General features: G+C 51.1%; 1 protein-coding gene, 1 long non-coding RNA gene and 3 other non-coding genes across 6 annotated transcripts in view; 3 read left to right on the forward strand and 2 right to left on the reverse strand.

Moving 5' to 3' along the window:
• Positions 1-14750, reverse strand: part of LOC146421112 (uncharacterized) — a 382384-nt gene that overhangs the window by 329188 nt on the left and 38446 nt on the right. The window lies entirely within an intron of this gene.
• On the reverse strand, positions 6285-10408 carry LOC146421124 (uncharacterized). 2 transcript variants are annotated; one of them, XR_014848779.1, is made up of 3 exons: positions 10319-10408; positions 7106-7194; positions 6285-6715 (listed from the first exon to the last, which is right to left on the reverse strand). It is a non-coding gene; the product is annotated as an uncharacterized LOC146421124 (long non-coding RNA). The 2 variants fall into 2 exon arrangements; XR_014848778.1 differs by lacking the exon at positions 10319-10408 and having other exon boundaries at positions 7106-7328.
• LOC146421125 (U2 spliceosomal RNA) lies at positions 9481-9670 on the forward strand. Its single transcript, XR_014848827.1, has one exon. It is a non-coding gene; the product is annotated as a U2 spliceosomal RNA (small nuclear RNA).
• Positions 10905-11095, forward strand: LOC146421126 (U2 spliceosomal RNA). The gene has a single exon (XR_014848829.1). It is a non-coding gene; the product is annotated as a U2 spliceosomal RNA (small nuclear RNA).
• Positions 14374-14564, forward strand: LOC146421127 (U2 spliceosomal RNA). The gene has a single exon (XR_014848828.1). It is a non-coding gene; the product is annotated as a U2 spliceosomal RNA (small nuclear RNA).

A 14750-nucleotide genomic window follows, 5' to 3' on the forward strand; every position in this document is an offset into this window, starting at 1 on the left:
CACAAAAAAAACCACAAGTTATTTTAAAAACATTTTCTCCAAACCTTACTCCAAAAAAAAATTCATCACCCAGCAAAAACTACATACTAAACAAAAATCAAAATAAACTCTATTCCCATTTTTTCCATTCTTCTTCTTTTTCCTCATTTAAACCCCTTCTCTTCAATCTACTTTACCACCCAAACACCCAAAAAACCCAAAAAACAACAAAACTCTCCAAAAAAACTCCACCTGGCCCCGGGTGGGGAACAAAAAAAAAAAAAAAAAACTATGTCTAAAAAAACCACTTTTTAATCAAATTAAATAACTACCTTTCACCTTATTTTTTTCCCTTCCCCTGTGCCTTATAAAACACTCTGCGTAATTTTATTAAATAAATAATTTTTTCTTCACTTCCATCTAAAAAATTCTATTAAAAATAAAAAAAAAAATATCAAAACCCTTCACTCTCAAAAAAAAAAAAAGTTGTATCATTAACCCAAAACACATTTATTGCCTGACCCCTCCCTACCCTTTTTTTCTTGTTGCAGGACACTACATTAATACCTGCAAAAAGAAAAAAAATGTACAAAGCCTTCCACATTGGGTAAATTCATATCATTTCTTTCTCTTCTTTAGCAAGTCAAACCACCTGCTTCTACAGCACTTCTGAACTCCATTCTGACTCTTGGCAAGAAATTCTTACAGGCCTGACATTGTGGCTACAGCTCTGTGATGATCCACATGAAAGGTGGGTGCTTTCTTCAATTATCCTTTCTTCAATGCAACACTTCCTTTTTACTATCTATCTAGGTCATCTCCTTCATTTTCATAACTATATTCGGAAGGCACTGTGTACTGGGCATTGGCTATAAATGTCCACCCAGAAAGGTAGACAACAGCTTTGCTGCAAGGCAGATGATCTTTTCAATATTCCTGCAAGAGCTGGCTTGCCTGCATTTGGTAATTACGGAACATGCTTCAGCTACTCCAGCAACAACACGTGAACAATTACTTCTTACTGATAGTGAGGCTCAAAAACGACACTTCTGAAGCAACAATGCACTGCAGGCACCTGGACACATGTCCTTCCCTAAGGAAAAAAAAACTCAAAGTTCTTTCCCTCTTCCCTGGCTTGCTGGTACCAAGCACAGAAAACTGCACCTGAGGGAAGCTTGGAAGCCTGTATCCTCTGACATTTTGCACTTGGTTAGAGCTTTTTATTCATACCTCTGCATACTTCTGAAAATTACAGTTCCTCTTTTACAACATAGCCAATGTCCACACTTACCTAGAAAGAGGCACTGGGATTTGTTTTCTGTAAATTCATTCAGGAAACTCCTTGTTCTTTCTCTCTCTCATTCATGGCCATAGTTTCCCAAAGAATATTTAGCAGGGCCTTTTTGCTTTGATACCCTCTATTTCATTTCCATTTCATTCTCTAAATTCTTTACATCCTGAAACTTTTTCTAGTACGTGGAAGAGCACAATCATAAATGGACAACAGAAAAATTGTAGAACTTCCCTAGCTCAAGATGTTGTTTTTCACTCTTTATCTATTTGCTCTTCCCATCTCATAGCTGCTCTTTTCCATGCACCTTTAAGGGCCTGCAATTCTCACTGCTGCAGAAGGACTTGTGAACTGCTGCTTCCCTACCTTGCTCATCAGAGCACGGAATCCAGTCGGAAGGTGCCGGTCCATCGGTGCACAAACCACCAGGTATGGCTAGAAAGAGTAGAAAAAATTCATGAAATACTTTCCCTTGGAGAACAGTTCCCATGCTTTGCAAATCTGGGTTCATACATAGAAATATTGGCACATCAAGTCTGTATCAATTTCAATACAGAACAGCATCGCTTTAAACTCTTGAAAACTTCAGGGTTTGGATGATGTTGCTACCACTTCCTACATTACAAATGTGGCTATGCTGACCTCAAAACTGGTACACATGTCTCCAAATATTTTATCTAATACTGGACAGTACATAAGGTGCTTAGCCTTATACCTGCACATGCTTATTACCTGTGTGTGAACTGCATACCACGTGCATAGCCTGCAGAAATACACTTCAGGATTAATTCTGATTCGTAAGGCTCCGTTACATGAGCCTTACAGAACTGCACCTCATCAATTATCCATGTACAGAAATTTGGCTTTCAAATGGCCTAAGAGAAAAAAAAATAGTTTTGCTAACTCTTTCAATGCCATGTTAAAGGAATAACATATCTCATGTTGCTGAGGAAACAATAACTGCAATAACCATCCTCCCCTGTTCCCTGTATGACACACTGAAATATGGTTCAGAAGGTTTACTTCAACCACAGTAGGAAATGCCACACAGCTCACATGGTGGCCGATTCTCAGCCTCTGTTCCACTCACTGTACCATTCGGCCAGATCAGAGAGAAGCAAGTAAAAAAAAAAGTAAAAAAAGTTTAAAAAATATTATCCCAAAGGGAACATTTGCAGGTGGTGGTTGTACAATTGTTCCATCTGAACATGTGGGCAGCCCAGGCCACGCTTCTGATAGAACTGTTTGGTGTGGATGAACTCATGTCACTGTGACCAAAACATATGAGCAATACTTTGCTTCCCTTTATGCAATTAACACCTCTCTGGTCACCACAGTTCTGGTATTAGGTTAGCCTGAGATGCTGCAGTCTGACAGGGATCCTTCTCAAAACCTAGGGAGAAAACTCAGGTTTATATGTCAGCACCTTCACTGTTGACTTCTTTAGAATTCAGTGGCAAGACGTCCTTCATCTATTTTTCTTATTTGCCACGTAAGCCACACAAGATACTTATTCTTTGAAATAGGACTCTGACATCTCTTCCCTGAAAAGGTTTTCATCATTGCTCATAAGTGTGATCTCCCTCCCTCTTCCTGCTGATCAAACCTGGCTCAAACCACTGCCTCTTTTCAACAGCTAGCACACACTGGGCACAACACACCCAGGAGTCCAAGGCCAGCCTCAGGCCGACCTCCTAGCAGCTTCTGTCTGGCACAAATCCTGACATTTGCACAGCTTTACAATACAAAATCCCACATTTCCCCATGGGAACCTGGGGGCAACAATGGCTCTTTTCCATGGGAATGGCACATCACCACTCTCGTGTAAGATAGGCAGTTTGGAGGAATCCAAGTGCACACAGAGCTCTGCTTCTTTACACCTTTCATCTGACAGGATTCCTGCAGCATGCACACTTTTCAGGTACAATACCACATTTGGAACCTGGCTGCAAACGGTGCCTCTTTTACACACGTAACAAACTTTTCCACCCTTCTGACCTGCACACCGTGGCAAATGCCTCCTCACATCGTAAAAACCATCTGACAACACTTCATAACGAGCCTCAAGATACACTATATCGCCTCTGTGTTACCTCACTCCACTCAGTCAGGTTTTCTGGGAAAAAAAAAGGACTGTTTGAACCTTTTACAAACCTGCTGTGGGACTAAGAACACCAAGCTATACTGATAGCAATCATAACAATCCATTCTTTACATTCATTTCAATTATTCACTACCCACAACAACACCTGTAACTCCTGCTTCAGGACACCACATCTATAGAAATACTGCACTACTGATATTAAAGGAAGCGAGGACAATAACCACATCAAATCTCTTCTTCCCCCACAGCAATGACCGTGGCCACATCTCCTTTGCTCTACCTCGAGGACACGCTCTGGGGAGTACCTGACAGCATAAGAGCTCTCAAGAATCTTCACCCCTGTCAAGACAGCCACTTGACCCCAATGAATGCAGCATCTCCTGCAAGGACTGATGCTGCCACCACTGCAGCTTCTCTGCTTCCACACAGGGAACCCGGCAGAGCACAGCCACAACACCCTCTGCACGCTGCAGCTGGCCACAGCAGGGCAGGGTGGAGAGGGAGGCAGCAGCACTTTGGGGAGGCGGCAAAGAAAAGCCAGGAAGAACGACCTCTGAGCCAGGACGAGGCCAAGGCCCGTGGTGGCAATGACAGCAGCAGTGGAACTCCCCAGCAGCAGTGGAACTCCCCAGGTAACCGGTGGCAGCAGATGCACCCACGATAATCAAAGCGCTCTGGCTAACTGACCTGGCGCCGGGTCACCCACGACCGTACCTCCAAACTGACCCACTGTCACCACACCCTGCTGTCTAACTGCCCCAGCACCAGATCACCCACGGCCATACCTCCAAACTGACCGACTGTCACCACACCCTGCTGTGTTTGGCAGCCTGGTGCTTTTTTCCGTATCTAGAATGTGAAATTTCCAGACAAGGAGGTTGCTTTTTCAAAATTCTACATGTGAGGACGCTCCAGTGCTTTTCCTCAACATGAAAATTATGGCTTTTGGATTTTCTTTATGCCCCTGACAATCTGCACACTTTTGGATTCTGGCTGCATCGGTCTGTGCGCTCTATGAAAAACATTCTACTGTTTGGACCTTCTGAGAAACGGAAATCTTCCACTATTTATGAAGCGATACAACGAAACCTTTTCTCAAAACTGTTTTCTTATTCCCACCCCCTAAACTTTTATATACTTACACTCATCTATTTACATTATATCTATTTGCACTTATTATAGAGAAAATACTTACAAATCCATTGACACTTACGGAACCTCTCCTAAGACACAAGCCACATATTTACAATGTTCAACTTGTATATTTTGACAATTCAATATTACGTCAGACTTCTACACTCTAACCTTACACATCTACTCATATCAAACCTCTCTTTACATTAATATCTAATATCTGATTAGACTTTGTACAGAACAGCTAATAGATCTATTTATTCTTTTTTTACATTTTGTCCTATATATCATCCTGCCTTATAAGTTAAGCTCTTTAATTGGTTCATTTATATACACAACACTTGTGTTTGCACTTTAAAATCTTCTATCTGCTTTGGCCTTGCATGGACAAGCTTATGCAGGACACACATTACTCTTTCTCTCTCTGCCTCATCTGCATGGTGCCCCAAGGAAGATTTTACAATAACATTTTCCTTTCCTTACCTACACTTTAGCTCCATTTCATACCCTCCGTTATTCAAATCCTAATACTTTTCTTACTGCCTACAAGATCACTGTCATAAAGGAACAGCAGAAAAATGACAACACCTCCCTAGCTCAACATTTCTTTTTCCTCTTTTCCTAATTGCTCTTCCCATTTCACATGTTGCCTTTTTAATGCATGTTTAAAGGACTGCAATTACCACTGCTCCAGAAGAATTTGGGAAGTGCTGCTTCTCCCTCTGGCTCACCGTGGAACAAAATCCAGACGCGAGATGCCGCTCTGTAGCTGTAGAAAACCTCCGGGTATTCATACAAACAATACACTAAATAAATGAAATTCTATGCCTTCAAAGAAATTCCCCATGTCTGTAAAATCTAACAAAATACATTAAAAAACTCTCCTGATCAAGTATGTATCCATTTCAATGCTGAACAGACACACTTTGAACTTTTAAAAACTTCTGGCTTTGGTGCTACCCCTTCTTACATTACAAAAATTGCAAATTCTGACCTCAAATCTGGGTTCTGGGGGATCACGGGCAACTATACCACGGCTGTCACCAGCCCAGATCCTACCTAGGCCCGTATGGGATATAGGTTCACCTTGGGGTTAGACACAGCTGCCCTGGCAAAAATTCCTCCTGCAGGCACAAGATTACATGGCAGATGTTCTTAGGCACACTCTGAAAGCGGTAGGTTTGGATGGGACTCTGGGATGCAGACGGCTGCATCACCAACTGCCCTCAATACCTCTCACTCATCCTTCCTTTCAGCTAACGGGCCATGGCCCCCCACCCGCTCCACAGCCCCCTACAGCCCTGTGGTGCCAAGTGCTGCCCTGGACAACACGACACCTGTCAGCTCTGGAGCCCAAATCCTGGTTTTGTAAGCCTGTGGTGGGACTCAGCAATAGGGACTGGGGGCTGCACCTCTCCTGGGGTGACCTTCGGCTCCACTAACCTTGTGTGGTAACAATTCACACAGTAGCCAGGACTCTGCCCGTGGCCCATGGGTTCACCCCCCATCCCGGTTAGGGCTCACCGCTCCATACCCCACCTATCCTGGACATGCTCTCACTCCCCCAGCAGAGGCACTACCCTGGGGCTCTGCACCCTGTACACATTTACCTGTATCTCTCTGACATCCCCTCCTATGCCACCGCCAGCAACCCACCTTGGGACCGGGCTCTGTCTCCCACACCCTTCTCCCTTCTGCTGCTCCCCATGCCTCTCCCACAAATGTTTACTAATGCATTCTATTGCTGATCAAACAGAGAAATAATTAACACATTCACACTTTTCATTGGGAGTTTATTTATTAAAGGAATCATGGGGAGTAATAAGCGAAAATAAATTGCATCAGCCTGCGCTTACCACGCAGCTTTTCCTTGCTTCATAAGGTGACGCTGAACTCTCTCAGCAGGACTAAAAAATCCAGCTCTCCAGTTTAATAAAAGCCACCTTAGACCCACTGGGCCCAAAACCGTAACAAATGGCACACTTCTTTTAGAGAGCTCTGCAACTACTCACGTTGGATACTGCTTTGGGGACTGCAACAATGACAGTCTTGCCATCCTGGCAAGCTCTGGCTCTGAACAGCCTGCTGCTGGCAGCTCCTGCAGCCAAAATTTATCCAGGCCGGTGATGATTGGCATCTTCAGCACCACCTTCGTGCCACCCTAGGCAGCTGAACCGGGACACCCAGGACATTCCAGGCAGAGGTCCCTGCAGAACCATAAAAATCATTCAGTGCTTTGCAAAGCAAAGCTCAGAGGGATACAAGGCATTTTTCAGGAAAACCAACCAAAAACCCAGAAATTTTAGTGACCGAAGAACACACCTTTTGGAATGCAACTGCAGCCCGGCTCGTACCGAACGCTACACCTATCCACACTTTTAAGGGTGTGGAAAATGCCTTCAAAAACAGCTTATCCCATGACCACCTCCCACTGACAGGATCCTTGGGGCAACTCTTATATTTTTGCATGTTCAACTGACAATAGGAAAACAGGACAGGTGTTTGGGATTTCTCTGAGCACAGTCTAGCAGCTCACAATACCCTTTGGGCTTTTACTTTGGTATTTTTATAACCTGGGGTTTTAATTATTTTCTGACCTGTGCTTGTCATGGGCCTGCAGCATCCTAGTCCAGCCTCTTGGCTTCATTTGCCTTCTTCCACTGCATTTATCCTAGCATGGAAACTGCTAAAAAGCACAAAACAATGACACACGCTTCACACTTCAAACGCAAATAAATTACAATTACGAAAAATCTCGCTGCCACTTTTCTAAACTATTCATCACAGACCTTAGAAAAAGCAAAGGTGATCTGTCCCTGACAGGACCCCGCTGGGACACTGTGGTGGTTTTGATTGGCCCAAAACATCAGCGAAGTGTTTTTAACATCTAAGAGAAATTTGAGCCCCTCAGAAGCTGTTCTAGTAGGCCTAGGGAGGTGTCTGAGGGGTGGGGTGTAGCACAAAAATGGCTCCTGTGTGTCCTGAGTGCAAGTTCTGGAAGTTTTTACATCAAGTCCAGCAGAGCCAATCTCTGATGGCTCTGAAAGTAATAGACATGCTGCCGGCCAAGTTTGGGCCAATTAAAGGTGCTAGTTACGCCTCTGTGAAAACATATTTAAAAAAAAGTCAAAACAAAGCAGGCGCGCACTTCTTTCACTTTGTAGTTGGAGGAGGAGGAGGTGCAGGTGAAAATATGTGAGGGAGAACAGCATAGAAAGTGCCAAAGTCAGTGAAGAAGCGGGGAGAAAGAAGTGCTCCAGTGCTTCCGGCACCAGAGCTGAAACTTTCTGCTAGCCGTAATAGAAACTATGGGGGAGTCAGAAATTCCTCCTGCAACCCATGAAATCTGTAAAGATGCAAAAATACACCCACAGCTCTCTCCAGAGGAGGAGGTAGATGCCTAAAAAAGACTGTAAACCAGTGGGAGTCTCATCTAAGAGTTAAAACTGCAAAAGGCCTTAACTGAGAGAGATAAGCCTTGCTCCTGGCATAGAAGCAGCCTAACCTCAGCTCGGGAGAGTCTGCACAGCACCTTATAGACAAAAAACTCATGTTACAACAAAAATTCGGGCGGGATGTTGCTCATGAGATTGGACCCACACCAAAGAAGTTCCTAGAGGACTGTCTCTCGTGAGAAGGACCCCTGGCTAAGTAGAAAACCTCTTTTCCTGATTAAACTAACCAGAAGACCCCTCAACCTGCCCCCTGTCTGTGTTGCTAGTTTGCAAAGAGAGAAAAAAGGGCGGGGGGGGGTGAGTGCAGAGACTGCTTCTTAAGAGGGTAGGGGTGAGAGCAGAAAACTGTCTGAAGAGAGAGAAAAACAAGCAGAGATAAAGAGTATTTATAGTAGAAAAATTGTAGTAATGAGTAAATTTGAAAATCTGCTCTGTAAACTGAAAAGAGACCCCACACCCTGCCCCCCCCCCCCACCTGGCTCGTGGATTGTAGAGGAGGAAAGGGGGTGAATACTATAAGTTCGTAAGAGGGAGGGAGGGGTGTGAACAAAATAATGTATAAAAAATATATTTTTACCTTACATCTATCCTCCAATTCTGTTAAGTAATTAAACACTTTTTGCAACTTTAAGCTTAAAGCCTGTTTACCCTTTTTCGTGCGTCCTCCTGGCAAGGGTCCTGTCTCAAACCCACAACAGACACCCGAGCAGGCTCAGCGGGGCGCGGGAAGGCAGGCGGCTTTGGGGACGATTCACAGACACGCTGCCGCTGCCCGCAGGGACACAACCCGCACCGGCAGCTGCGGCTCCGCTCCCGCCCGCCCCCGCGGCCGCAATGCCTCCCCCGGCGCCTCCCCCGGCGCCTCCCCCGGCGCCTCCCCCGGCGCCTCCCCCGGCGCCTCCCCCGGCGCCTCCCCCGGCGCCTCCCCCGGCGCCTCCCCCGGCGCCTCCCCCGGCGCCTCCCCCTGCGCCTCCCCCGGCGCCTCCCCCGGCGCCTCCCCCGGCGCCTCCCCCGGCGCCTCCCCCGGCGCCTCCCCCGGCGCCTCCCCCGGCGCCTCCCCCGGCGCCTCCCCCGGCGCCTCCCCCGGCGCCTCCCCCGGCGCCTCCCCCGGCGCCTCCCCCGGCGGCTCCCCCGGCGCCTCCCCCGGCGCCTCCCCCGGCGCCTCCCCCGGCGCCTCCCCCGGCGCCTCCCCCGGCGCCTCCCCCGGCGCCTCCCCCGGCGCCTCCCCCGGCGCCTCCCCCGGCGCCTCCCCCGGCGCCCCCTCTTTGCCGGGGCGGAACCCGAATGCGGACGGGAGGGAGAGCCAGGGGCGGGGCTGTGCGGATTCAACAGTCACAGCACAAAGGGGCTGCTCGGAAGGGTGGCTGTGAGATTTGCGGGGTTCCAGGGCTCTGTGCTTGTGAGGCGCGGGCAGGGGAGCGCGGAATGCAGCGTGGGAGGAGCTCGGGAACAACGCGAGGGCGGTGGGCGAGTCAGGGGCGAGAGCGGCTGGGGACCGCCTTTGGAATTCCCTGTGTATCGTTCCTCGCCTTTTTGGCTAAGATCAAGTGTAGTATCTATTCTTATCAGTTCAATATCTGATACGGCCTCGATGGGAGGACTTTATATTACAGGATTTTTGGGCTCGGGACTTGGATCCGGAGCTTGCTCCCTCCGCTCCGCGCGTGGTTCGGGTATTGCGGTGCCTCCGGGAACGGTGCACCCCGCCGGGGACCTCTGGTCGTTAAAAACACATTTAAATCCAAGTGAACGTGATTATCCATACTTAAAGGTAAACAGCAGCACTCCCGACCCCTGTGAAGCTACAAAGCTCGAGCGGCTGTGATTCTCTCCTCCCTGCCCCTCGCAGGGTGCCGTGCTTTTGCGTGCTATTTGGGTTAAACTCGGGGATCTCGCCGCTTTCTGAGGGGGTTTCCGATTTATATCAGGGTAATAGAGGATATTAATGTTGTTTAAATGAATCTCGGAGGGGATTTGGGGCAGTTTTATGAAATAAACACGTGAAGGAGGCGAGGAGCGGGGCGGGGAGCCGCACGGCTTTTTTTTTGCAGCTCTTCGATCGCCGATGTTTCTACGATGCAAATAAAGATCTCGATTCTTTTTAAAAACACGGATTTTGTTTATTTGTGAGGTAAAATAGGTGCAAAACCTCATCGGAGCCGCTTCGGCAGCGGCCGGGAGGTCCTGGGGGTGACCTAGGAGATCCCGGGAGTCCCCAAAGCCGGAAAATTCCCTGAAGCCCCCCCCGACCCTCCCCGGTTTCCTCAGCAATTTTGGGGGCGATGCGACAATTTTGGGGGATTTTCGGGCGTTCCCCGTGTCCTCCCCGGGATTTCCCCCCTCCCCTGCTCTTACCGCAGCCCCGAGGGTCCCTCTGCCGCCCCCGAAAAGCCCCAGAAAGGGGCGAGGAATCCCCCGACCCCCGCTGTCCCGAACCCGCCCGGCAGAGCGGGCCGGGCCCGAGCCGCGCCTCGTGAGGGAAATGCAAATGAGGAGGCTATGGGCGGGGTTTGCGGCGGCTGGGGGAGGAGGGCGTGGTTATGCAAATCGGCATGACCTCATGCCCGAGGTGCATCCTGGGAGAAATGGGCGGGGTTATGCAAATCAACATGACCTCATGCCCGAAGGGCATCCTGGGAGAAATGGGCGGGGTTATGCAAATCGGCATGACCTCATGCCCGAGGTGCATCCTGGGAGAAATGGGCGGGGCTATGCAAATTTAAGAACGCGCTCAGCAAACGGCACCACGGGAAATTGAGGCGCGGTCACGAATTTTTGGGGATTTGAGGCTCAGCGCCGCAGCAGCGCGGCGGAAAGGGGGGCAGGCGAGCGGGAATTGGCGCGGGAAGAGCTGGGAAAGAGCTGGAGGGCGGAGAAATGGTCGCCGTGAGTTGTGCATGAGGCGAGCGGGGTGCGGCCGGGAGCGCGGGAGCAGACTGGCATCGCTTCTCGGCCTTTTGGTTAAGATGGAGTGGAATATTTGTTCTTATCAGTTTAATAGCTGATATGGTCTCCATGTGAGGACTTTGTATTAAGCGGGATTATGGGCTCGGGAGTTAGATGTGGAGCTTGTGTTTTCCGCTCCGCGCATCGTCCCGGTATTGCATTGGCTTTGGGACCGATGCACCTCCGCCAGGGACCTTGGCTTGGTTAAAAACAGATTAAAATCAGAAATAGTGGGAATTGCCGAAGCTGTCCCGCACTATCGCCCACCCTTTTCTGCTGTAATAGCGCTTCTCCGCCTCCCGAGCGGCTGCCAGGCTCGGGCGGCGCTGATTCTCTCCCGTCTCCCCTCGCAGGTGCCGCGAGACGGCGGCACCTCCCGCGCGCACTCTTTTGGGTTAAACTCCGTGATTTCGCCGCTTTCCGGGTCAGTTTAAACTTTTTCTCAGGGAAATAAAGGATAATACTGTTGTTTAAATGAATCGGGGAGGGGATTTGGGCAGTTTTACCAAATAAATCCGTGAGGGAGGTGAGGAGCGGGGCGGGGAGCCGCGCGGGTCTCTTTTTTGCAGCTCTTCGATCGCGGATGTTGCTACGATGCAAATAAAGATCTCGATTCTTTTTGAAAACACGGATTTTGTTTATTTGTGAGGTAAAATAGGTGCAAAACCTCATCGGAGCTGCTTCGGCAGCGGCCGGGAGGTCCTGGGGGTGACCTAGGAGATCCCGGGAGTCCCCAAAGCCGGAAAATTCCCTGAAGCCCCCCCCCCCCGACCCTCCCCGGTTTCCTCAGCAATTTTGGGGGCGATGTGACAATTTTGAGGGATTTTCGGGGGTTCCCCGTGTCCTCCCCGGGATTTCCCCCCTCCCCTGCTCTTACCGCAGCCCCGAGGGTCCCTCTGCCGCCCCCGAAAAGCCCCAGAAAGGGGCGAGGGATCCCCCGACCCCCGCTGTCCCGAACCCGCCCGGCAGAGCGGGCCGGGCCCGAGCCGCGCCTCGTGAGGGAAATGCAAATGAGGAAGCTATGGGCGGGGTTTGCGGCGGCTGGGGGAGGAGGGCGTGGTCATGCAAATTAGCATTACCTCATGCCCGAGGTGCCTCCTGGGAGAAATGGGCGGGGTTATGCAAATCGGCATGACCTCATGCCCGAGGTGCATCCTGGGAGAAATGGGCGGGGTTATGCAAATCGGCATGACCTCATGCCCGAGGGCATCCTGGGAGAAATGGGCGGGGTTATGCAAATCGGCATGACCTCATGCCCGAAGGGCATCCTGGGAGAAATGGGCGGGGTTATGCAAATCGGCATGACCTCATGCCCGAAGGGCATCCTGGGAGAAATGGGCGGGGTTATGCAAATCGGCATGACCTCATGCCCGAAGGGCATCCTGGGAGAAATGGGCGGGGTTATGCAAATCGGCATGACCTCATGCCCGAGGTGCATCCTGGGAGAAATGGGCGGGGCTATGCAAATCGGCATGACCTCATGCCCAAAGGGCATCCTGGGAGAAATGGGCGGGGTTATGCAAATCGGCATGACCTCATACCCGAAGTGCATCCTGGGAGAAATGGGCGGGGTTATGCAAATCGGCATGACCTCATGCCCGAGGTGCATCCTGGGAGAAATAGGTGGGGCTATGCAAATCTAAGAACTCGCCGGCGAACGGCACCACGGGAAATTGAGTCGCGGTCACGAATTTTTGGGGGATTTAAGGTTTAGCGCCCCAGCAGCGCGGGCGGAAAGGGGGGCAGGCGAGCGGGAAAGGGCCCGGGAAGAGCTGCGAAAGAGCTGGAGCGCGAAGAAATGGTCGCCGTGAGTTGTGTGTGCGGCGAGCGGGGTCCGGCCGGGAGCGCGGGAGGTGACCGGCGTCGGTTCTCGGCCTTTTAGCTGAAGTCAAGTGCGGTGTGTGGTGTTATCGGCTTAGTGCCTAATCCTTCCGCGATGAAAGCATCTGTCGTTAATGTGATCTCACTATTTGAGAGTCGGACGGGGAGCTGGCTTCCTCCACTCCGCGCATTGTCCCGGCATTGTGGTGCCTCCGCGCACGGTGCACCCCCGCCAGGGACCTTGGCTTGGTTAAAAACAGATTAAAATCAGAAATAGTGGGAATTGCCGAAGCTGTCCCGCACTGTCGCCCACCCTTTTCTGTTGAAATAACGCTTCTCCGCCTCCCGAGCGGCTGCCAGGCTCGGGCGGCGCTGATTCTCTCCCTTCTCCCCTCGCAGGTGCCGCGAGACGGCGGCGCCTCCCGCGCGCACTGTTTTGGGTTAAACTCCGTGATTTCGCCGCTTTCCGGGTCAGTTTAAACCTTTTCTCAGGGAAATAAAGGATAATAATGCTGTTTAAATGAATCGGGGAGGGGATTTGGGCAGTTTTACCAAATAAATCCGTGAGGAAGGTGTGGAGCGGGGCGGGGAGCCGAGCGGGTCTCTTTTTTGCAGCTCTTCGATCGCGGGTGTTGCTACGATGCAAATAAAGATCTCGATTCTTTTTAAAAACACGGATTTTGTTTATTTGTGAGGTAAAGAAAGGTGCAAAACCTCAGCGGAGCCGCTTCGGCAGCGGCCGGGAGGTCCTGGGGGTGACCTAGGAGATCCCGGGAGTCCCCAAAGCCGGAAAATTCCCTGAAGCCCCCCCGAACCTCCCCGGTTTCCTCAGCAATTTTGGGGGCGATGCGACAATTTTGGGGGATTTTCGGGCGTTCCCCGTGTCCTCCCCGGGATTTCCCCCCTCCCCTGCTCTTACCGCAGCCCCGAGGGTCCCTCTGCCGCCCGCGAAAAGCCCCAGAAAGGGGCGAGGGATCCCCCGACCCCCGCTGTCCCGAGCCCGCCCGGCAGAGCGGGCGGGCCGGGCCCGAGCCGCGCCTCGTGAGGGAAATGCAAATGAGGAGGCTGTCGGCGGGGTTTGCGGCGGCGGCGGCTGGGGGGGGGGGGGGAGCGGGCGGGGGCGGGGTTATGCAAATCGGCATGACCTCATGCCCGAAGGGCATCCTGGGAGAAATGGGCGAGGTTATGCAAATCGGCATGACCTCATGCCCGAGGTGCATCCTGGGAGAAATGGGCGGGGTTATGCAAATCGGCATGACCTCATGCCCGAGGTGCATCCTGGGAGAAATGGGCGGGGTTATGCAAATCGACATGACCTCATGCCCGAAGGGCATCCTGGGAGAAATGGGCGGGGTTATGCAAATCGGCATGACCTCATGCCCGAGGTGCATCCTGGGAGAAATGGGCGGGGCTATGCAAATTTAAGAACGCGCTCAGCAAACGGCACCACGGGAAATTGAGGCGCGGTCACGAATTTTTGGGGATTTGAGGCTCAGCGCCGCAGCAGCGCGGCGGAAAGGGGGGCAGGCGAGCGGGAATTGGCGCGGGAAGAGCTGGGAAAGAGCTGGAGGGCGGAGAAATGGTCGCCGTGAGTTGTGCATGAGGCGAGCGGGGTGCGGCCGGGAGCGCGGGAGCAGACTGGCATCGCTTCTCGGCCTTTTGGTTAAGATGGAGTGGAATATTTGTTCTTATCAGTTTAATAGCTGATATGGTCTCCATGTGAGGACTTTGTATTAAGCGGGATTATGGGCTCGGGAGTTAGATGTGGAGCTTGTGTTTTCCGCTCCGCGCATCGTCCCGGTATTGCATTGCCTTTGGGACCGATGCACCTCCGCCAGGGACCTTGACTCGGTTAAAAACAGATTAAAATCAGAAATAGTGGGAATTGCCGAAGCTGTCCCGCACTATCGCCCACCCTTTTCTGCTGTAATAGCGCTTCTCCGCCTCCCGAGCGGCTGCCAGGCTCGGGCGGCGCTGATTCTCTCCCCTCTCCCCTCGCAGGTGCCGCGAGACGGCGGCG

Source organism: Lichenostomus cassidix, unplaced genomic scaffold (assembly GCF_008360975.1).
Source record: "Lichenostomus cassidix isolate B80296 unplaced genomic scaffold, HeHo_3.0 HiC_scaffold_43, whole genome shotgun sequence".
Lineage (NCBI taxonomy): Eukaryota > Metazoa > Chordata > Aves > Passeriformes > Meliphagidae > Lichenostomus > Lichenostomus cassidix.